Here is a 23,061-nt window from a genome sequence, read left to right on the forward strand (position 1 = left end):
AACATTTCTAAACCACTGTGATTGAGGCTTTCGAACTGGGTCCCCTGATACCTGTACCCACCATGATGCTCAGATCACTACATAACTTTGATAGTAATAAAACTCTCACATTTGATACATGCGTTACTCAAGGACAAGATGCATCCGAACCCCACATCTGCACTGCTATCATTGGGACTTATCTGATGATTTTTCACACTTTTTAAAAGCAGAACCTCCCAAAACAGGACAAGATGTACGACTCTCACTCACATGGGACACTAGGCTGCTCAGAGAGATGCTCCGCAGAGTGCCTGGCCACGGAGAATTCCTACACCAGCTCAAATGGTCCATTGGGAGCAGCACAGAGAAGAGTAAAGGAAAAAATGGAAGACAATGATAACTAAGACATTCTCTGTTTTGACTCCTGAACTCATCACTGATTTTCTGCGTCATTTCCACAATCACTAACTCATTTCTATAATATCTCATATGGAAACTAATTCAAATTCCCACATCCCCAGAAAATAAAGATTGTGTATAACAGACAATCTCCAAAACATCACGGGCGAACGACAATCAGGTAATTGAATCATTTCTGGTTCAGATTTTGGTTTTGTTTTTGCTCTTAAAATCATTATTTTACTACTGTATATATTCTAACTACGAACACTGTCAGCTTCTGTTCAGCCATAAAAGAGAATGACATGTCGTCACTTATAACAAAATGGGGGGAGGGGGGGGAGTAACGAGATTCTCATTTCTTTTCTCAATAAAGGAGTCAGGAATACAAAGAAAATCACCACTGATCACTCTGATGTGCAATAGGAAAGCAAGGCGTTCATGGAAGTTGAGAATGGAGGCTGGGGAAGGGAGGCAAGGGAGGAATGCAGTGAGCCTGATCGGTGCCTCTACGCGATGTTACATAGAAGGATGCAGCTGCGGTTGGGTTTGCGAAGCGCAGTGACTATAGATGTTGATCTTGAACCATTTATCTCCCACTGCTAAGAAAGGATGCAGAACCTTTGAGCAATGACAAGATGATACTTGGTGAGGAGACATTTTTTAACCTTATGGAATTCGGATGAAATGTATACATACATTAAAACCCCACATGGCACTACATCGATTGTACATGCTTTGTTATGATGGATCTCCAAAAACAATAATGACATCTACCAACCTCCTCTTCATGCTACATTTAAGTTTGCCTTTCCCTTGCCTGTTGTTAAAAGCAGTACATTTTTCTAGTATTTAAAATATAGAAATAAATAACAAAGCCATTAAATTCGGTAACTATCGTTACTCAACTACCCAAGGGCATGGAAACTTGCGGGCTACTCCCATTGGTCTCCAAACAAACACCATGACACCATGTGGCCTGTCATTTACATCGTTCTCATTCCAATCAGACCCTCCATGATGAAGAGAGTGCAGCAGGGTAGGGAATGACATTCTCTCCAGAGACGGATTTTCTCAACTGTTCATTGGCGTACTATCTTACGCTTTCACTAACTCATGAGTGTTTGTTCTCGTTCTCGAGAACCTTCAAACTTACAAGCTAAGTAGAGCACTAATCGACTATCATCAGCAATAATCGACTAGTTTCCATCAACACCTTGGGTTTCCACAGTCTACACTGTGACGTGCTCAAGAAACAACAAATCTACTCAAATCTTAGCCTACACGAGAAAAATCTAATGCTGAGCCGCTGGGATGATGTCGATCTATAGGCCCAGCCTTTCGCAAGAAGAAGAATGAAAATCAAAAAGTGGTACCTGGTACCTACACTCTTACATATATTTTATTAATAGATGATTACTTAATTCATTCATGTGTACTGACTGTTAATTGTTGGCTAATCCTGCCCACGATTCCTTACTAGTAAATGTTTCTAAATACATGGATCTTCATGAAGATCAAACCAAGATCCTTGTAACATCAGGACGTGTGAATATAGGAAGCCACCAAAACAGGGCTTGTTTAGATTCCATTTGCGTGGGACCTCAGAATCTCGACTCCTCGTGCTCATTCTGCCTGAATCACTTGCCGCCCTGTCATCACTGGTCCAGGAATGGCCCTCTTTCTTATTCCAGCTACCCCAGTGCATTGATTAATTAAGTGAGCAAAGCAAATACACAGAGAAATACAGGAAAAATATGCACTGAGATTCCTGACAGTTTTTTACAGGTTCAGTTAGTCAACGACAAAACCTTGTCATTACAAACCCCATGTTTTCACACATGGAACAAACAAGAAGATGCCTCCATTGAAGTGATACTAAGTTTGGCACGATTCAACTTGCTCGCTATCAGAAATGCCCTTTGGTAATACAGAAGATCCCTTCAAAGAACCACAGAAGAGACAGAAGGTTGACTGTTACTTAGAGTAGACTAAGGTTCAATCCACATGGAAGAAGGAGGTAGTGATGAGGGAAGTACAGGTCAATCCCCTCCGGAGAGTCATTCTGAGGGGCACAGAGGAGGACACAGTACACAGAGGAGCACATGCACAATGTGTGAGCACAGATGAATTGGACTGAGGCGACATGTTGAACCTGATTTAAATTCTCTAAAATATGTATGTGTATGAAAACACCACATGACACTACATGGACTGGACACGCTTCGTTACTATGTATCAACGAACGACTAGACATCTATTGATTTCTTTAAAGATCCTTCACTTCATTTTGCGCTTACTATGCTCTTTAGTACTGAATAATTATTTGACTTCTTCATGTCTACTTTTCTATAATTGTTCTGCAAACCTGAACAAAGGACCCCACCACAAAGGGCCTGCTTCGATGCCATTTTATTGGACCTCAGAATCCCAAAGCCTCGTGCTCATCTTTAGATCACATGCCCCCAGTCATCATTGGTCCTGGAATGGCCCTCCTTCTCTATTGCCGTCTATATCGGTGCATTGCTTAATTATTGAGGAATACAGGCAAATCACAAATCAAGAAGAAAATGCATTAAGATCCCCAACCTCCAGCTAATACACTCCATGTGTCAAGCACAAAGCGTGTCAGGACAATCCCCACTGTTTCACATACGGAAAAATTACTCTAATGCCTCTACCAATGAAAGGTACACGAACATTGGCGAGTGTGTACTTCATCGGTGGCATTAAGGCTCGGCACTATGACAGAAAAAGACTTTTTAAAAACGGAAAGAACAACAAAGGCAATGATGTTGACTACTACTTACAGTGGACCAAGGTATAAGCTAGATGCAAAGAGGGAGACAGTGACAACAGGAGAATAGGTCAATCCCCTTGGCAGAGTCCATTCTGAGGAGTACAGAGCAGAGAAGAGGATAAAAATGACACATTCTCTCCAGCAATCCTTGCTTTTCCACCTGTCATTGTGCTGGACCTCAGAGTTCCAGACACGAAATATTCATCATCCCAGACTCATACGCCGGCAGCTGTCATCATTGGTCCGTGAACGGCCCACCCCCTTCATGCTTATCTACGGTCTTTCCCGACTCATCCATCCATTCACCAATAACATTTCTAAACCACTGTGATTGAGGCTTTCGAACTGGGTCCCCTGATACCTGTACCCACCATGATGCTCAGATCACTACATAACTTTGATAGTAATAAAACTCTCACATTTGATACATGCGTTACTCAAGGACAAGATGCATCCGAACCCCACATCTGCACTGCTATCATTGGGACTTATCTGATGATTTTTCACACTTTTTAAAAGCAGAACCTCCCAAAACAGGACAAGATGTACGACTCTCACTCACATGGGACACTAGGCTGCTCAGAGAGATGCTCCGCAGAGTGCCTGGCCACGGAGAATTCCTACACCAGCTCAAATGGTCCATTGGGAGCAGCACAGAGAAGAGTAAAGGAAAAAATGGAAGACAATGATAACTAAGACATTCTCTGTTTTGACTCCTGAACTCATCACTGATTTTCTGCGTCATTTCCACAATCACTAACTCATTTCTATAATATCTCATATGGAAACTAATTCAAATTCCCACATCCCCAGAAAATAAAGATTGTGTATAACAGACAATCTCCAAAACATCACGGGCGAACGACAATCAGGTAATTGAATCATTTCTGGTTCAGATTTTGGTTTTGTTTTTGCTCTTAAAATCATTATTTTACTACTGTATATATTCTAACTACGAACACTGTCAGCTTCTGTTCAGCCATAAAAGAGAATGACATGTCGTCACTTATAACAAAATGGGGGGAGGGGGGGGAGTAACGAGATTCTGATTTCTTTTCTCAATAAAGGAGTCAGGAATACAAAGAAAATCACCACTGATCACTCTGATGTGCAATAGGAAAGCAAGGCGTTCATGGAAGTTGAGAATGGAGGCTGGGGAAGGGAGGCAAGGGAGGAATGCAGTGAGCCTGATCGGTGCCTCTACGCGATGTTACATAGAAGGATGCAGCTGCGGTTGGGTTTGCGAAGCGCAGTGACTATAGATGTTGATCTTGAACCATTTATCTCCCACTGCTAAGAAAGGATGCAGAACCTTTGAGCAATGACAAGATGATACTTGGTGAGGAGACATTTTTTAACCTTATGGAATTCGGATGAAATGTATACATACATTAAAACCCCACATGGCACTACATCGATTGTACATGCTTTGTTATGATGGATCTCCAAAAACAATAATGACATCTACCAACCTCCTCTTCATGCTACATTTAAGTTTGCCTTTCCCTTGCCTGTTGTTAAAAGCAGTACATTTTTCTAGTATTTAAAATATAGAAATAAATAACAAAGCCATTAAATTCGGTAACTATCGTTACTCAACTACCCAAGGGCATGGAAACTTGCGGGCTACTCCCATTGGTCTCCAAACAAACACCATGACACCATGTGGCCTGTCATTTACATCGTTCTCATTCCAATCAGACCCTCCATGATGAAGAGAGTGCAGCAGGGTAGGGAATGACATTCTCTCCAGAGACGGATTTTCTCAACTGTTCATTGGCGTACTATCTTACGCTTTCACTAACTCATGAGTGTTTGTTCTCGTTCTCGAGAACCTTCAAACTTACAAGCTAAGTAGAGCACTAATCGACTATCATCAGCAATAATCGACTAGTTTCCATCAACACCTTGGGTTTCCACAGTCTACACTGTGACGTGCTCAAGAAACAACAAATCTACTCAAATCTTAGCCTACACGAGAAAAATCTAATGCTGAGCCGCTGGGATGATGTCGATCTATAGGCCCAGCCTTTTGCAAGAAGAAGAATGAAAATCAAAAAGTGGTACCTGGTACCTACACTCTTACATATATTTTATTAATAGATGATTACTTAATTCATTCATGTGTACTGACTGTTAATTGTTGGCTAATCCTGCCCACGATTCCTTACTAGTAAATGTTTCTAAATACATGGATCTTCATGAAGATCAAACCAAGATCCTTGTAACATCAGGACGTGTGAATATAGGAAGCCACCAAAACAGGGCTTGTTTAGATTCCATTTGCGTGGGACCTCAGAATCTCGACTCCTCGTGCTCATTCTGCCTGAATCACTTGCCGCCCTGTCATCACTGGTCCAGGAATGGCCCTCTTTCTTATTCCAGCTACCCCAGTGCATTGATTAATTAAGTGAGCAAAGCAAATACACAGAGAAATACAGGAAAAATATGCACTGAGATTCCTGACAGTTTTTTACAGGTTCAGTTAGTCAACGACAAAACCTTGTCATTACAAACCCCATGTTTTCACACATGGAACAAACAAGAAGATGCCTCCATTGAAGTGATACTAAGTTTGGCACGATTCAACTTGCTCGCTATCAGAAATGCCCTTTGGTAATACAGAAGATCCCTTCAAAGAACCACAGAAGAGACAGAAGGTTGACTGTTACTTAGAGTAGACTAAGGTTCAATCCACATGGAAGAAGGAGGTAGTGATGAGGGAAGTACAGGTCAATCCCCTCCGGAGAGTCATTCTGAGGGGCACAGAGGAGGACACAGTACACAGAGGAGCACATGCACAATGTGTGAGCACAGATGAATTGGACTGAGGCGACATGTTGAACCTGATTTAAATTCTCTAAAATATGTATGTGTATGAAAACACCACATGACACTACATGGACTGGACACGCTTCGTTACTATGTATCAACGAACGACTAGACATCTATTGATTTCTTTAAAGATCCTTCACTTCATTTTGCGCTTACTATGCTCTTTAGTACTGAATAATTATTTGACTTCTTCATGTCTACTTTTCTATAATTGTTCTGCAAACCTGAACAAAGGACCCCACCACAAAGGGCCTGCTTCGATGCCATTTTATTGGACCTCAGAATCCCAAAGCCTCGTGCTCATCTTTAGATCACATGCCCCCAGTCATCATTGGTCCTGGAATGGCCCTCCTTCTCTATTGCCGTCTATATCGGTGCATTGCTTAATTATTGAGGAATACAGGCAAATCACAAATCAAGAAGAAAATGCATTAAGATCCCCAACCTCCAGCTAATACACTCCATGTGTCAAGCACAAAGCGTGTCAGGACAATCCCCACTGTTTCACATACGGAAAAATTACTCTAATGCCTCTACCAATGAAAGGTACACGAACATTGGCGAGTGTGTACTTCATCGGTGGCATTAAGGCTCGGCACTATGACAGAAAAAGACTTTTTAAAAACGGAAAGAACAACAAAGGCAATGATGTTGACTAGTACTTACAGTGGACCAAGGTATAAGCTAGATGCAAAGAGGGAGACAGTGACAACAGGAGAATAGGTCAATCCCCTTGGCAGAGTCCATTCTGAGGAGTACAGAGCAGAGAAGAGGATAAAAATGACACATTCTCTCCAGCAATCCTTGCTTTTCCACCTGTCATTGTGCTGGACCTCAGAGTTCCAGACACGAAATATTCATCATCCCAGACTCATACGCCGGCAGCTGTCATCATTGGTCCGTGAACGGCCCACCCCCTTCATGCTTATCTACGGTCTTTCCCGACTCATCCATCCATTCACCAATAACATTTCTAAACCACTGTGATTGAGGCTTTCGAACTGGGTCCCCTGATACCTGTACCCACCATGATGCTCAGATCACTACATAACTTTGATAGTAATAAAACTCTCACATTTGATACATGCGTTACTCAAGGACAAGATGCATCCGAACCCCACATCTGCACTGCTATCATTGGGACTTATCTGATGATTTTTCACACTTTTTAAAAGCAGAACCTCCCAAAACAGGACAAGATGTACGACTCTCACTCACATGGGACACTAGGCTGCTCAGAGAGATGCTCCGCAGAGTGCCTGGCCACGGAGAATTCCTACACCAGCTCAAATGGTCCATTGGGAGCAGCACAGAGAAGAGTAAAGGAAAAAATGGAAGACAATGATAACTAAGACATTCTCTGTTTTGACTCCTGAACTCATCACTGATTTTCTGCGTCATTTCCACAATCACTAACTCATTTCTATAATATCTCATATGGAAACTAATTCAAATTCCCACATCCCCAGAAAATAAAGATTGTGTATAACAGACAATCTCCAAAACATCACGGGCGAACGACAATCAGGTAATTGAATCATTTCTGGTTCAGATTTTGGTTTTGTTTTTGCTCTTAAAATCATTATTTTACTACTGTATATATTCTAGCTACGAACACTGTCAGCTTCTGTTCAGCCATAAAAGAGAATGACATGTCGTCACTTATAACAAAATGGGGGGAGGGGGGGAGTAACGAGATTCTGATTTCTTTTCTCAATAAAGGAGTCAGGAATACAAAGAAAATCACCACTGATCACTCTGATGTGCAATAGGAAAGCAAGGCGTTCATGGAAGTTGAGAATGGAGGCTGGGGAAGGGAGGCAAGGGAGGAATGCAGTGAGCCTGATCGGTGCCTCTACGCGATGTTACATAGAAGGATGCAGCTGCGGTTGGGTTTGCGAAGCGCAGTGACTATAGATGTTGATCTTGAACCATTTATCTCCCACTGCTAAGAAAGGATGCAGAACCTTTGAGCAATGACAAGATGATACTTGGTGAGGAGACATTTTTTAACCTTATGGAATTCGGATGAAATGTATACATACATTAAAACCCCACATGGCACTACATCGATTGTACATGCTTTGTTATGATGGATCTCCAAAAACAATAATGACATCTACCAACCTCCTCTTCATGCTACATTTAAGTTTGCCTTTCCCTTGCCTGTTGTTAAAAGCAGTACATTTTTCTAGTATTTAAAATATAGAAATAAATAACAAAGCCATTAAATTCGGTAACTATCGTTACTCAACTACCCAAGGGCATGGAAACTTGCGGGCTACTCCCATTGGTCTCCAAACAAACACCATGACACCATGTGGCCTGTCATTTACATCGTTCTCATTCCAATCAGACCCTCCATGATGAAGAGAGTGCAGCAGGGTAGGGAATGACATTCTCTCCAGAGACGGATTTTCTCAACTGTTCATTGGCGTACTATCTTACGCTTTCACTAACTCATGAGTGTTTGTTCTCGTTCTCGAGAACCTTCAAACTTACAAGCTAAGTAGAGCACTAATCGACTATCATCAGCAATAATCGACTAGTTTCCATCAACACCTTGGGTTTCCACAGTCTACACTGTGACGTGCTCAAGAAACAACAAATCTACTCAAATCTTAGCCTACACGAGAAAAATCTAATGCTGAGCCGCTGGGATGATGTCGATCTATAGGCCCAGCCTTTTGCAAGAAGAAGAATGAAAATCAAAAAGTGGTACCTGGTACCTACACTCTTACATATATTTTATTAATAGATGATTACTTAATTCATTCATGTGTACTGACTGTTAATTGTTGGCTAATCCTGCCCACGATTCCTTACTAGTAAATGTTTCTAAATACATGGATCTTCATGAAGATCAAACCAAGATCCTTGTAACATCAGGACGTGTGAATATAGGAAGCCACCAAAACAGGGCTTGTTTAGATTCCATTTGCGTGGGACCTCAGAATCTCGACTCCTCGTGCTCATTCTGCCTGAATCACTTGCCGCCCTGTCATCACTGGTCCAGGAATGGCCCTCTTTCTTATTCCAGCTACCCCAGTGCATTGATTAATTAAGTGAGCAAAGCAAATACACAGAGAAATACAGGAAAAATATGCACTGAGATTCCTGACAGTTTTTTACAGGTTCAGTTAGTCAACGACAAAACCTTGTCATTACAAACCCCATGTTTTCACACATGGAACAAACAAGAAGATGCCTCCATTGAAGTGATACTAAGTTTGGCACGATTCAACTTGCTCGCTATCAGAAATGCCCTTTGGTAATACAGAAGATCCCTTCAAAGAACCACAGAAGAGACAGAAGGTTGACTGTTACTTAGAGTAGACTAAGGTTCAATCCACATGGAAGAAGGAGGTAGTGATGAGGGAAGTACAGGTCAATCCCCTCCGGAGAGTCATTCTGAGGGGCACAGAGGAGGACACAGTACACAGAGGAGCACATGCACAATGTGTGAGCACAGATGAATTGGACTGAGGCGACATGTTGAACCTGATTTAAATTCTCTAAAATATGTATGTGTATGAAAACACCACATGACACTACATGGACTGGACACGCTTCGTTACTATGTATCAACGAACGACTAGACATCTATTGATTTCTTTAAAGATCCTTCACTTCATTTTGCGCTTACTATGCTCTTTAGTACTGAATAATTATTTGACTTCTTCATGTCTACTTTTCTATAATTGTTCTGCAAACCTGAACAAAGGACCCCACCACAAAGGGCCTGCTTCGATGCCATTTTATTGGACCTCAGAATCCCAAAGCCTCGTGCTCATCTTTAGATCACATGCCCCCAGTCATCATTGGTCCTGGAATGGCCCTCCTTCTCTATTGCCGTCTATATCGGTGCATTGCTTAATTATTGAGGAATACAGGCAAATCACAAATCAAGAAGAAAATGCATTAAGATCCCCAACCTCCAGCTAATACACTCCATGTGTCAAGCACAAAGCGTGTCAGGACAATCCCCACTGTTTCACATACGGAAAAATTACTCTAATGCCTCTACCAATGAAAGGTACACGAACATTGGCGAGTGTGTACTTCATCGGTGGCATTAAGGCTCGGCACTATGACAGAAAAAGACTTTTTAAAAACGGAAAGAACAACAAAGGCAATGATGTTGACTAGTACTTACAGTGGACCAAGGTATAAGCTAGATGCAAAGAGGGAGACAGTGACAACAGGAGAATAGGTCAATCCCCTTGGCAGAGTCCATTCTGAGGAGTACAGAGCAGAGAAGAGGATAAAAATGACACATTCTCTCCAGCAATCCTTGCTTTTCCACCTGTCATTGTGCTGGACCTCAGAGTTCCAGACACGAAATATTCATCATCCCAGACTCATACGCCGGCAGCTGTCATCATTGGTCCGTGAACGGCCCACCCCCTTCATGCTTATCTACGGTCTTTCCCGACTCATCCATCCATTCACCAATAACATTTCTAAACCACTGTGATTGAGGCTTTCGAACTGGGTCCCCTGATACCTGTACCCACCATGATGCTCAGATCACTACATAACTTTGATAGTAATAAAACTCTCACATTTGATACATGCGTTACTCAAGGACAAGATGCATCCGAACCCCACATCTGCACTGCTATCATTGGGACTTATCTGATGATTTTTCACACTTTTTAAAAGCAGAACCTCCCAAAACAGGACAAGATGTACGACTCTCACTCACATGGGACACTAGGCTGCTCAGAGAGATGCTCCGCAGAGTGCCTGGCCACGGAGAATTCCTACACCAGCTCAAATGGTCCATTGGGAGCAGCACAGAGAAGAGTAAAGGAAAAAATGGAAGACAATGATAACTAAGACATTCTCTGTTTTGACTCCTGAACTCATCACTGATTTTCTGCGTCATTTCCACAATCACTAACTCATTTCTATAATATCTCATATGGAAACTAATTCAAATTCCCACATCCCCAGAAAATAAAGATTGTGTATAACAGACAATCTCCAAAACATCACGGGCGAACGACAATCAGGTAATTGAATCATTTCTGGTTCAGATTTTGGTTTTGTTTTTGCTCTTAAAATCATTATTTTACTACTGTATATATTCTAGCTACGAACACTGTCAGCTTCTGTTCAGCCATAAAAGAGAATGACATGTCGTCACTTATAACAAAATGGGGGGAGGGGGGGAGTAACGAGATTCTGATTTCTTTTCTCAATAAAGGAGTCAGGAATACAAAGAAAATCACCACTGATCACTCTGATGTGCAATAGGAAAGCAAGGCGTTCATGGAAGTTGAGAATGGAGGCTGGGGAAGGGAGGCAAGGGAGGAATGCAGTGAGCCTGATCGGTGCCTCTACGCGATGTTACATAGAAGGATGCAGCTGCGGTTGGGTTTGCGAAGCGCAGTGACTATAGATGTTGATCTTGAACCATTTATCTCCCACTGCTAAGAAAGGATGCAGAACCTTTGAGCAATGACAAGATGATACTTGGTGAGGAGACATTTTTTAACCTTATGGAATTCGGATGAAATGTATACATACATTAAAACCCCACATGACACTACATCGATTGTACATGCTTTGTTATGATGGATCTCCAAAAACAATAATGACATCTACCAACCTCCTCTTCATGCTACATTTAAGTTTGCCTTTCCCTTGCCTGTTGTTAAAAGCAGTACATTTTTCTAGTATTTAAAATATAGAAATAAATAACAAAGCCATTAAATTCGGTAACTATCGTTACTCAACTACCCAAGGGCATGGAAACTTGCGGGCTACTCCCATTGGTCTCCAAACAAACACCATGACACCATGTGGCCTGTCATTTACATCGTTCTCATTCCAATCAGACCCTCCATGATGAAGAGAGCGCAGCAGGGTAGGGAATGACATTCTCTCCAGAGACGGATTTTCTCAACTGTTCATTGGCGTACTATCTTACGCTTTCACTAACTCATGAGTGTTTGTTCTCGTTCTCGAGAACCTTCAAACTTACAAGCTAAGTAGAGCACTAATCGACTATCATCAGCAATAATCGACTAGTTTCCATCAACACCTTGGGTTTCCACAGTCTACACTGTGACGTGCTCAAGAAACAACAAATCTACTCAAATCTTAGCATACACGAGAAAAATCTAATGCTGAGCCGCTGGGATGATGTCGATCTATAGGCCCAGCCTTTCGCAAGAAGAAGAATGAAAATCAAAAAGTGGTACCTGGTACCTACACTCTTACATATATTTTATTAATAGATGATTACTTAATTCATTCATGTGTACTGACTGTTAATTGTTGGCTAATCCTGCCCACGATTCCTTACTAGTAAATGTTTCTAAATACATGGATCTTCATGAAGATCAAACCAAGATCCTTGTAACATCAGGACGTGTGAATATAGGAAGCCACCAAAACAGGGCTTGTTTAGATTCCATTTGCGTGGGACCTCAGAATCTCGACTCCTCGTGCTCATTCTGCCTGAATCACTTGCCGCCCTGTCATCACTGGTCCAGGAATGGCCCTCTTTCTTATTCCAGCTACCCCAGTGCATTGATTAATTAAGTGAGCAAAGCAAATACACAGAGAAATACAGGAAAAATATGCACTGAGATTCCTGACAGTTTTTTACAGGTTCAGTTAGTCAACGACAAAACCTTGTCATTACAAACCCCATGTTTTCACACATGGAACAAACAAGAAGATGCCTCCATTGAAGTGATACTAAGTTTGGCACGATTCAACTTGCTCGCTATCAGAAATGCCCTTTGGTAATACAGAAGATCCCTTCAAAGAACCACAGAAGAGACAGAAGGTTGACTGTTACTTAGAGTAGACTAAGGTTCAATCCACATGGAAGAAGGAGGTAGTGATGAGGGAAGTACAGGTCAATCCCCTCCGGAGAGTCATTCTGAGGGGCACAGAGGAGGACACAGTACACAGAGGAGCACATGCACAATGTGTGAGCACAGATGAATTGGACTGAGGCGACATGTTGAACCTGATTTAAATTCTCTAAAATATGTATGTGTATGAAAACACCACATGACACTACATGGACTGGACACGCTTCGTTACTATGTATCAACGAACGACTAGACATCTATTGATTTCTTTAAAGATCCTTCACTTCATTTTGCGCTTACTATGCTCTTTAGTACTGAATAATTATTTGACTTCTTCATGTCTACTTTTCTATAATTGTTCTGCAAACCTGAACAAAGGACCCCACCACAAAGGGCCTGCTTCGATGCCATTTTATTGGACCTCAGAATCCCAAAGCCTCGTGCTCATCTTTAGATCACATGCCCCCAGTCATCATTGGTCCTGGAATGGCCCTCCTTCTCTATTGCCGTCTATATCGGTGCATTGCTTAATTATTGAGGAATACAGGCAAATCACAAATCAAGAAGAAAATGCATTAAGATCCCCAACCTCCAGCTAATACACTCCATGTGTCAAGCACAAAGCGTGTCAGGACAATCCCCACTGTTTCACATACGGAAAAATTACTCTAATGCCTCTACCAATGAAAGGTACACGAACATTGGCGAGTGTGTACTTCATCGGTGGCATTAAGGCTCGGCACTATGACAGAAAAAGACTTTTTAAAAACGGAAAGAACAACAAAGGCAATGATGTTGACTAGTACTTACAGTGGACCAAGGTATAAGCTAGATGCAAAGAGGGAGACAGTGACAACAGGAGAATAGGTCAATCCCCTTGGCAGAGTCCATTCTGAGGAGTACAGAGCAGAGAAGAGGATAAAAATGACACATTCTCTCCAGCAATCCTTGCTTTTCCACCTGTCATTGTGCTGGACCTCAGAGTTCCAGACACGAAATATTCATCATCCCAGACTCATACGCCGGCAGCTGTCATCATTGGTCCGTGAACGGCCCACCCCCTTCATGCTTATCTACGGTCTTTCCCGACTCATCCATCCATTCACCAATAACATTTCTAAACCACTGTGATTGAGGCTTTCGAACTGGGTCCCCTGATACCTGTACCCACCATGATGCTCAGATCACTACATAACTTTGATAGTAATAAAACTCTCACATTTTATACATGCGTTACTCAAGGACAAGATGCATCCGAACCCCACATCTGCACTGCTATCATTGGGACTTATCTGATGATTTTTCACTTTTTAAAAGCAGAACCTCCCAAAACAGGACAAGATGTACGACTCTCACTCACATGGGACACTAGGCTGCTCAGAGAGATGCTCCGCAGAGTGCCTGGCCACGGAGAATTCCTACACCAGCTCAAATGGTCCATTGGGAGCAGCACAGAGAAGAGTAAAGGAAAAAATGGAAGACAATGATAACTAAGACATTCTCTGTTTTGACTCCTGAACTCATCACTGATTTTCTGCGTCATTTCCACAATCACTAACTCATTTCTATAATATCTCATATGGAAACTAATTCAAATTCCCACATCCCCAGAAAATAAAGATTGTGTATAACAGACAATCTCCAAAACATCACGGGCGAACGACAATCAGGTAATTGAATCATTTCTGGTTCAGATTTTGGTTTTGTTTTTGCTCTTAAAATCATTATTTTACTACTGTATATATTCTAGCTACGAACACTGTCAGCTTCTGTTCAGCCATAAAAGAGAATGACATGTCGTCACTTATAACAAAATGGGGGGGAGGGGAGTAACGAGATTCTGATTTCTTTTCTCAATAAAGGAGTCAGGAATACAAAGAAAATCACCACTGATCACTCTGATGTGCAATAGGAAAGCAAGGCGTTCATGGAAGTTGAGAATGGAGGCTGGGGAAGGGAGGCAAGGGAGGAATGCAGTGAGCCTGATCGGTGCCTCTACGCGATGTTACATAGAAGGATGCAGCTGCGGTTGGGTTTGCGAAGCGCAGTGACTATAGATGTTGATCTTGAACCATTTATCTCCCACTGCTAAGAAAGGATGCAGAACCTTTGAGCAATGACAAGATGATACTTGGTGAGGAGACATTTTTTAACCTTATGGAATTCGGATGAAATGTATACATACATTAAAACCCCACATGACACTACATCGATTGTACATGCTTTGTTATGATGGATCTCCAAAAACAATAATGACATCTACCAACCTCCTCTTCATGCTACATTTAAGTTTGCCTTTCCCTTGCCTGTTGTTAAAAGCAGTACATTTTTCTAGTATTTAAAATATAGAAATAAATAACAAAGCCATTAAATTCGGTAACTATCGTTACTCAACTACCCAAGGGCATGGAAACTTGCGGGCTACTCCCATTGGTCTCCAAACAAACACCATGACACCATGTGGCCTGTCATTTACATCGTTCTCATTCCAATCAGACCCTCCATGATGAAGAGAGCGCAGCAGGGTAGGGAATGACATTCTCTCCAGAGACGGATTTTCTCAACTGTTCATTGGCGTACTATCTTACGCTTTCACTAACTCATGAGTGTTTGTTCTCGTTCTCGAGAACCTTCAAACTTACAAGCTAAGTAGAGCACTAATCGACTATCATCAGCAATAATCGACTAGTTTCCATCAACACCTTGGGTTTCCACAGTCTACACTGTGACGTGCTCAAGAAACAACAAATCTACTCAAATCTTAGCCTACACGAGAAAAATCTAATGCTGAGCCGCTGGGATGATGTCAATCTATAGGCCCAGCCTTTCGCAAGAAGAAGAATGAAAATCAAAAAGTGGTACCTGGTACCTACACTCTTACATATATTTTATTAATAGATGATTACTTAATTCATTCATGTGTACTGACTGTTAATTGTTGGCTAATCCTGCCCACGATTCCTTACTAGTAAATGTTTCTAAATACATGGATCTTCATGAAGATCAAACCAAGATCCTTGTAACATCAGGACGTGTGAATATAGGAAGCCACCAAAACAGGGCTTGTTTAGATTCCATTTGCGTGGGACCTCAGAATCTCGACTCCTCGTGCTCATTCTGCCTGAATCACTTGCCGCCCTGTCATCACTGGTCCAGGAATGGCCCTCTTTCTTATTCCAGCTACCCCAGTGCATTGATTAATTAAGTGAGCAAAGCAAATACACAGAGAAATACAGGAAAAATATGCACTGAGATTCCTGACAGTTTTTTACAGGTTCAGTTAGTCAACGACAAAACCTTGTCATTACAAACCCCATGTTTTCACACATGGAACAAACAAGAAGATGCCTCCATTGAAGTGATACTAAGTTTGGCACGATTCAACTTGCTCGCTATCAGAAATGCCCTTTGGTAATACAGAAGATCCCTTCAAAGAACCACAGAAGAGACAGAAGGTTGACTGTTACTTAGAGTAGACTAAGGTTCAATCCACATGGAAGAAGGAGGTAGTGATGAGGGAAGTACAGGTCAATCCCCTCCGGAGAGTCATTCTGAGGGGCACAGAGGAGGACACAGTACACAGAGGAGCACATGCACAATGTGTGAGCACAGATGAATTGGACTGAGGCGACATGTTGAACCTGATTTAAATTCTCTAAAATATGTATGTGTATGAAAACACCACATGACACTACATGGACTGGACACGCTTCGTTACTATGTATCAACGAACGACTAGACATCTATTGATTTCTTTAAAGATCCTTCACTTCATTTTGCGCTTACTATGCTCTTTAGTACTGAATAATTATTTGACTTCTTCATGTCTACTTTTCTATAATTGTTCTGCAAACCTGAACAAAGGACCCCACCACAAAGGGCCTGCTTCGATGCCATTTTATTGGACCTCAGAATCCCAAAGCCTCGTGCTCATCTTTAGATCACATGCCCCCAGTCATCATTGGTCCTGGAATGGCCCTCCTTCTCTATTGCCGTCTATATCGGTGCATTGCTTAATTATTGAGGAATACAGGCAAATCACAAATCAAGAAGAAAATGCATTAAGATCCCCAACCTCCAGCTAATACACTCCATGTGTCAAGCACAAAGCGTGTCAGGACAATCCCCACTGTTTCACATACGGGAAAATTACTCTAATGCCTCTACCAATGAAAGGTACACGAACATTGGCGAGTGTGTACTTCATCGGTGGCATTAAGGCTCGGCACTATGACAGAAAAAGACTTTTTAAAAACGGAAAGAACAACAAAGGCAATGATGTTGACTAGTACTTACAGTGGACCAAGGTATAAGCTAGATGCAAAGAGGGAGACAGTGACAACAGGAGAATAGGTCAATCCCCTTGGCAGAGTCCATTCTGAGGAGTACAGAGCAGAGAAGAGGATAAAAATGACACATTCTCTCCAGCAATCCTTGCTTTTCCACCTGTCATTGTGCTGGACCTCAGAGTTCCAGACACGAAATATTCATCATCCCAGACTCATACGCCGGCAGCTTCATCATTGGTCCGTGAACGGCCCACCCCCTTCATGCTTATCTACGGTCTTTCCCGACTCATCCATCCATTCACCAATAACATTTCTAAACCACTGTGATTGAGGCTTTCGAACTGGGTCCCCTGATACCTGTACCCACCATGATGCTCAGATCACTACATAACTTTGATAGTAATAAAACTCTCACATTTTATACATGCGTTACTCAAGGACAAGATGCATCCGAACCCCACATCTGCACTGCTATCATTGGGACTTATCTGATGATTTTTCACACTTTTTAAAAGCAGAACCTCCCAAAACAGGACAAGATGTACGACTCTCACTCACATGGGACACTAGGCTGCTCAGAGAGATGCTCCGCAGAGTGCCTGGCCACGGAGAATTCCTACACCAGCTCAAATGGTCCATTGGGAGCAGCACAGAGAAGAGTAAAGGAAAAAATGGAAGACAATGATAACTAAGACATTCTCTGTTTTGACTCCTGAACTCATCACTGATTTTCTGCGTCATTTCCACAATCACTAACTCATTTCTATAATATCTCATATGGAAACTAATTCAAATTCCCACATCCCCAGAAAATAAAGATTGTGTATAACAGACAATCTCCAAAACATCACGGGCGAACGACAATCAGGTAATTGAATCATTTCTGGTTCAGATTTTGGTTTTGTTTTTGCTCTTAAAATCATTATTTTACTACTGTATATATTCTAGCTACGAACACTGTCAGCTTCTGTTCAGCCATAAAAGAGAATGACATGTCGTCACTTATAACAAAATGGGGGGAGGGGGGGAGTAACGAGATTCTGATTTCTTTTCTCAATAAAGGAGTCAGGAATACAAAGAAAATCACCACTGATCACTCTGATGTGCAATAGGAAAGCAAGGCGTTCATGGAAGTTGAGAATGGAGGCTGGGGAAGGGAGGCAAGGGAGGAATGCAGTGAGCCTGATCGGTGCCTCTACGCGATGTTACATAGAAGGATGCAGCTGCGGTTGGGTTTGCGAAGCGCAGTGACTATAGATGTTGATCTTGAACCATTTATCTCCCACTGCTAAGAAAGGATGCAGAACCTTTGAGCAATGACAAGATGATACTTGGTGAGGAGACATTTTTTAACCTTATGGAATTCGGATGAAATGTATACATACATTAAAACCCCACATGGCACTACATCGATTGTACATGCTTTGTTATGATGGATCTCCAAAAACAATAATGACATCTACCAACCTCCTCTTCATGCTACATTTAAGTTTGCCTTTCCCTTGCCTGTTGTTAAAAGTAGTACATTTTTCTAGTATTTAAAATATAGAAATACATAACAAAGCCATTAAATTCGGTAACTATCGTTACTCAACTACCCAAGGGCATGGAAACTTGCGGGCTACTCCCATTGGTCTCCAAACAAACACCATGACACCATGTGGCCTGTCATTTACATCGTTCTCATTCCAATCAGACCCTCCATGATGAAGAGAGCGCAGCAGGGTAGGGAATGACATTCTCTCCAGAGACGGATTTTCTCAACTGTTCATTGGCGTACTATCTTACGCTTTCACTAACTCATGAGTGTTTGTTCTCGTTCTCGAGAACCTTCAAACTTACAAGCTAAGTAGAGCACTAATCGACTATCATCAGCAATAATCGACTAGTTTCCATCAACACCTTGGGTTTCCACAGTCTACACTGTGACGTGCTCAAGAAACAACAAATCTACTCAAATCTTAGCCTACACGAGAAAAATCTAATGCTGAGCCGCTGGGATGATGTCGATCTATAGGCCCAGCCTTTCGCAAGAAGAAGAATGAAAATCAAAAAGTGGTACCTGGTACCTACACTCTTACATATATTTTATTAATAGATGATTACTTAATTCATTCATGTGTACTGACTGTTAATTGTTGGCTAATCCTGCCCACGATTCCTTACTAGTAAATGTTTCTAAATACATGGATCTTCATGAAGATCAAACCAAGATCCTTGTAACATCAGGACGTGTGAATATAGGAAGCCACCAAAACAGGGCTTGTTTAGATTCCATTTGCGTGGGACCTCAGAATCTCGACTCCTCGTGCTCATTCTGCCTGAATCACTTGCCGCCCTGTCATCACTGGTCCAGGAATGGCCCTCTTTCTTATTCCAGCTACCCCAGTGCATTGATTAATTAAGTGAGCAAAGCAAATACACAGAGAAATACAGGAAAAATATGCACTGAGATTCCTGACAGTTTTTTACAGGTTCAGTTAGTCAACGACAAAACCTTGTCATTACAAACCCCATGTTTTCACACATGGAACAAACAAGAAGATGCCTCCATTGAAGTGATACTAAGTTTGGCACGATTCAACTTGCTCGCTATCAGAAATGCCCTTTGGTAATACAGAAGATCCCTTCAAAGAACCACAGAAGAGACAGAAGGTTGACTGTTACTTAGAGTAGACTAAGGTTCAATCCACATGGAAGAAGGAGGTAGTGATGAGGGAAGTACAGGTCAATCCCCTCCGGAGAGTCATTCTGAGGGGCACAGAGGAGGACACAGTACACAGAGGAGCACATGCACAATGTGTGAGCACAGATGAATTGGACTGAGGCGACATGTTGAACCTGATTTAAATTCTCTAAAATATGTATGTGTATGAAAACACCACATGACACTACATGGACTGGACACGCTTCGTTACTATGTATCAACGAACGACTAGACATCTATTGATTTCTTTAAAGATCCTTCACTTCATTTTGCGCTTACTATGCTCTTTAGTACTGAATAATTATTTGACTTCTTCATGTCTACTTTTCTATAATTGTTCTGCAAACCTGAACAAAGGACCCCACCACAAAGGGCCTGCTTCGATGCCATTTTATTGGACCTCAGAATCCCAAAGCCTCGTGCTCATCTTTAGATCACATGCCCCCAGTCATCATTGGTCCTGGAATGGCCCTCCTTCTCTATTGCCGTCTATATCGGTGCATTGCTTAATTATTGAGGAATACAGGCAAATCACAAATCAAGAAGAAAATGCATTAAGATCCCCAACCTCCAGCTAATACACTCCATGTGTCAAGCACAAAGCGTGTCAGGACAATCCCCACTGTTTCACATACGGAAAAATTACTCTAATGCCTCTACCAATGAAAGGTACACGAACATTGGCGAGTGTGTACTTCATCGGTGGCATTAAGGCTCGGCACTATGACAGAAAAAGACTTTTTAAAAACGGAAAGAACAACAAAGGCAATGATGTTGACTAGTACTTACAGTGGACCAAGGTATAAGCTAGATGCAAAGAGGGAGACAGTGACAACAGGAGAATAGGTCAATCCCCTTGGCAGAGTCCATTCTGAGGAGTACAGAGCAGAGAAGAGGATAAAAATGACACATTCTCTCCAGCAATCCTTGCTTTTCCACCTGTCATTGTGCTGGACCTCAGAGTTCCAGACACGAAATATTCATCATCCCAGACTCATACGCCGGCAGCTGTCATCATTGGTCCGTGAACGGCCCACCCCCTTCATGCTTATCTACGGTCTTTCCCGACTCATCCATCCATTCACCAATAACATTTCTAAACCACTGTGATTGAGGCTTTCGAACTGGGTCCCCTGATACCTGTACCCACCATGATGCTCAGATCACTACATAACTTTGATAGTAATAAAACTCTCACATTTGATACATGCGTTACTCAAGGACAAGATGCATCCGAACCCCACATCTGCACTGCTATCATTGGGACTTATCTGATGATTTTTCACACTTTTTAAAAGCAGAACCTCCCAAAACAGGACAAGATGTACGACTCTCACTCACATGGGACACTAGGCTGCTCAGAGAGATGCTCCGCAGAGTGCCTGGCCACGGAGAATTCCTACACCAGCTCAAATGGTCCATTGGGAGCAGCACAGAGAAGAGTAAAGGAAAAAATGGAAGACAATGATAACTAAGACATTCTCTGTTTTGACTCCTGAACTCATCACTGATTTTCTGCGTCATTTCCACAATCACTAACTCATTTCTATAATATCTCATATGGAAACTAATTCAAATTCCCACATCCCCAGAAAATAAAGATTGTGTATAACAGACAATCTCCAAAACATCACGGGCGAACGACAATCAGGTAATTGAATCATTTCTGGTTCAGATTTTGGTTTTGTTTTTGCTCTTAAAATCATTATTTTACTACTGTATATATTCTAGCTACGAACACTGTCAGCTTCTGTTCAGCCATAAAAGAGAATGACATGTCGTCACTTATAACAAAATGGGGGGAGGGGGGGAGTAACGAGATTCTGATTTCTTTTCTCAATAAAGGAGTCAGGAATACAAAGAAAATCACCACTGATCACTCTGATGTGCAATAGGAAAGCAAGGCGTTCATGGAAGTTGAGAATGGAGGCTGGGGAAGGGAGGCAAGGGAGGAATGCAGTGAGCCTGATCGGTGCCTCTACGCGATGTTACATAGAAGGATGCAGCTGCGGTTGGGTTTGCGAAGCGCAGTGACTATAGATGTTGATCTTGAACCATTTATCTCCCACTGCTAAGAAAGGATGCAGAACCTTTGAGCAATGACAAGATGATACTTGGTGAGGAGACATTTTTTAACCTTATGGAATTCGGATGAAATGTATACATACATTAAAACCCCACATGACACTACATCGATTGTACATGCTTTGTTATGATGGATCTCCAAAAACAATAATGACATCTACCAACCTCCTCTTCATGCTACATTTAAGTTTGCCTTTCCCTTGCCTGTTGTTAAAAGCAGTACATTTTTCTAGTATTTAAAATATAGAAATAAATAACAAAGCCATTAAATTCGGTAACTATCGTTACTCAACTACCCAAGGGCATGGAAACTTGCGGGCTACTCCCATTGGTCTCCAAACAAACACCATGACACCATGTGGCCTGTCATTTACATCGTTCTCATTCCAATCAGACCCTCCATGATGAAGAGAGCGCAGCAGGGTAGGGAATGACATTCTCTCCAGAGACGGATTTTCTCAACTGTTCATTGGCGTACTATCTTACGCTTTCACTAACTCATGAGTGTTTGTTCTCGTTCTCGAGAACCTTCAAACTTACAAGCTAAGTAGAGCACTAATCGACTATCATCAGCAATAATCGACTAGTTTCCATCAACACCTTGGGTTTCCACAGTCTACACTGTGACGTGCTCAAGAAACAACAAATCTACTCAAATCTTAGCCTACACGAGAAAAATCTAATGCTGAGCCGCTGGGATGATGTCGATCTATAGGCCCAGCCTTTCGCAAGAAGAAGAATGAAAATCAAAAAGTGGTACCTGGTACCTACACTCTTACATATATTTTATTAATAGATGACTACTTAATTCATTCATGTGTACTGACTGTTAATTGTTGGCTAATCCTGCCCACGATTCCTTACTAGTAAATGTTTCTAAATACATGGATCTTCATGAAGATCAAACCAAGATCCTTGTAACATCAGGACGTGTGAATATAGGAAGCCACCAAAACAGGGCTTGTTTAGATTCCATTTGCGTGGGACCTCAGAATCTCGACTCCTCGTGCTCATTCTGCCTGAATCACTTGCCGCCCTGTCATCACTGGTCCAGGAATGGCCCTCTTTCTTATTCCAGCTACCCCAGTGCATTGATTAATTAAGTGAGCAAAGCAAATACACAGAGAA

The 23,061-nt window shown here is 41.9% G+C and overlaps 6 non-coding genes and 6 pseudogenes across 6 annotated transcripts; all 12 read right to left on the reverse strand.

Annotated features, from left to right (window-relative positions):
* Window positions 1–2,796: 2,796 nt before the first annotated feature.
* LOC141422200 (small nucleolar RNA SNORD113/SNORD114 family) lies at window positions 2,797–2,864 on the reverse strand (annotated as a pseudogene).
* Window positions 2,865–3,352: 488 nt separating this feature from the next.
* On the reverse strand, window positions 3,353–3,427 carry LOC141422126 (small nucleolar RNA SNORD113/SNORD114 family). The gene has a single exon (XR_012446777.1). It is a non-coding gene; the product is annotated as a small nucleolar RNA SNORD113/SNORD114 family (small nucleolar RNA).
* A 2,860-nt stretch (window positions 3,428–6,287) lies between these two features.
* On the reverse strand, window positions 6,288–6,355 carry LOC141422201 (small nucleolar RNA SNORD113/SNORD114 family; annotated as a pseudogene).
* Window positions 6,356–6,843: 488 nt separating this feature from the next.
* On the reverse strand, window positions 6,844–6,918 carry LOC141422127 (small nucleolar RNA SNORD113/SNORD114 family). The gene has a single exon (XR_012446778.1). It is a non-coding gene; the product is annotated as a small nucleolar RNA SNORD113/SNORD114 family (small nucleolar RNA).
* A 2,859-nt stretch (window positions 6,919–9,777) lies between these two features.
* On the reverse strand, window positions 9,778–9,845 carry LOC141422202 (small nucleolar RNA SNORD113/SNORD114 family; annotated as a pseudogene).
* Window positions 9,846–10,333: 488 nt separating this feature from the next.
* On the reverse strand, window positions 10,334–10,408 carry LOC141422128 (small nucleolar RNA SNORD113/SNORD114 family). Its single transcript, XR_012446779.1, has one exon. It is a non-coding gene; the product is annotated as a small nucleolar RNA SNORD113/SNORD114 family (small nucleolar RNA).
* Window positions 10,409–13,267: 2,859 nt separating this feature from the next.
* Window positions 13,268–13,335, reverse strand: LOC141422203 (small nucleolar RNA SNORD113/SNORD114 family; annotated as a pseudogene).
* Window positions 13,336–13,823: 488 nt separating this feature from the next.
* On the reverse strand, window positions 13,824–13,898 carry LOC141422129 (small nucleolar RNA SNORD113/SNORD114 family). Its single transcript, XR_012446780.1, has one exon. It is a non-coding gene; the product is annotated as a small nucleolar RNA SNORD113/SNORD114 family (small nucleolar RNA).
* Window positions 13,899–16,753: 2,855 nt separating this feature from the next.
* LOC141422204 (small nucleolar RNA SNORD113/SNORD114 family) lies at window positions 16,754–16,821 on the reverse strand (annotated as a pseudogene).
* Window positions 16,822–17,309: 488 nt separating this feature from the next.
* LOC141422160 (small nucleolar RNA SNORD113/SNORD114 family) lies at window positions 17,310–17,383 on the reverse strand. The gene has a single exon (XR_012446809.1). It is a non-coding gene; the product is annotated as a small nucleolar RNA SNORD113/SNORD114 family (small nucleolar RNA).
* A 2,859-nt stretch (window positions 17,384–20,242) lies between these two features.
* LOC141422205 (small nucleolar RNA SNORD113/SNORD114 family) lies at window positions 20,243–20,310 on the reverse strand (annotated as a pseudogene).
* Window positions 20,311–20,798: 488 nt separating this feature from the next.
* Window positions 20,799–20,873, reverse strand: LOC141422130 (small nucleolar RNA SNORD113/SNORD114 family). The gene has a single exon (XR_012446781.1). It is a non-coding gene; the product is annotated as a small nucleolar RNA SNORD113/SNORD114 family (small nucleolar RNA).
* Window positions 20,874–23,061: the final 2,188 nt, after the last annotated feature.

The sequence above is a fragment of the Castor canadensis genome, chromosome 3, assembly GCF_047511655.1.
Source record: "Castor canadensis chromosome 3, mCasCan1.hap1v2, whole genome shotgun sequence".
Taxonomy (NCBI): Eukaryota; Metazoa; Chordata; class Mammalia; order Rodentia; family Castoridae; genus Castor; species Castor canadensis.